We start from the raw sequence: 1,072 nt of genomic DNA, 5'->3' as shown, positions 1-1,072 counted from the left end.
TGGGATCCTTGCCAGGTTTTGGTATCAGAGTTATACTAGCTTCATAGAAGGAGTTCAGGTGTGTTCTGGAAGAGTTTGTGTAAGATTGGTGTTAGTTCTTCCCTAAATGCTTGGCAGAATTCTCCAGTGAAGCCATCTGGTCCAGGGGATATTTTTGTTGGTAATCTCTTGATAACCATGTCTATTTCTTCTATTGCTATGGGTCTGTTGAGATTTTTTTTTTAAGATGTGCTGGCCTTTTGAATACATTTGAAAGGACGAACGTGCCTTTCAATGCAGAGGAAAAGACCAGACGTTGCTCTAGCACAGTGTCAAGGCCAAGGGAACTACGAAGCACACTTGGATGTTTATTGTGCGAGTCTGTTGAAATTCTTGACGTCCTTTGGGGATCGTCTAGGGAGGTATTGTTTTTCCAAGAATTTGTCCATGTCTTCCAAGTTGTTGAATTCATTGTTGTACAATCCTTCATAGTACTGTGTAATTATCCTTTTGATTTCATTAAGGTCTGTTGTAATGTGCCCTCTTTCATCCCTCATTCTTGCTATTTCTTTTCTTATGCTATTAGTGGGATTGTCCTGCTCACTCTGCTCTAGTTGTAAATTTTGTGCCAACATATCACTCATGAGTCTCTCATCCTTTTTCATGTGTGCATGTATTGCTATGAAACTTACTCTGATAACCGCCTTTACAGTGTCCTATAAGTTTTGGTCCATCGTTTTCTCATTATCATTGGTTTCTAGAAATTTCCTAATTTCATCTCTGATCTGTGCCAGTATGCACTCCTTTTGCAATAGAAAGTTATTCATCCTCCAATTGTTTGCTCTTGTTTTTTTCATCTTCCTTTTGTTGATTTACACCCTTATTGCACAGTGGTCAGAGAGAGAGGTCTGTATGATATCAATTGTCTTAAATTTATGTAGCTTCGCCTTATGCCCCAGCATGTGGTCTATCTTCGAATAATTACCACGTAGGCTTAAAAACAATATGATTTTTTTTATTTGGATGAAAAAAAACTCTGTAAATATCAGGTCAAAATGACTAGTAGCTAGGTCTAGGTCAAATTGTAGTATTT

At 37.9% G+C, this 1,072-nt stretch overlaps 1 non-coding gene across 1 annotated transcript; it reads right to left on the bottom strand.

The window, feature by feature from the left end:
• Positions 1–224: 224 nt before the first annotated feature.
• On the bottom strand, positions 225–358 carry LOC142425241 (small nucleolar RNA SNORA22). The gene has a single exon (XR_012779590.1). It is a non-coding gene; the product is annotated as a small nucleolar RNA SNORA22 (small nucleolar RNA).
• Positions 359–1,072: the final 714 nt, after the last annotated feature.

The sequence above is a fragment of the Tenrec ecaudatus genome, chromosome 13 (assembly GCF_050624435.1).
Source record: "Tenrec ecaudatus isolate mTenEca1 chromosome 13, mTenEca1.hap1, whole genome shotgun sequence".
NCBI lineage: Eukaryota > Metazoa > Chordata > Mammalia > Afrosoricida > Tenrecidae > Tenrec > Tenrec ecaudatus.
Note: the sequence above shows the minus strand (reverse complement) of the source record. Positions and strands in the feature narration are given on the sequence as shown.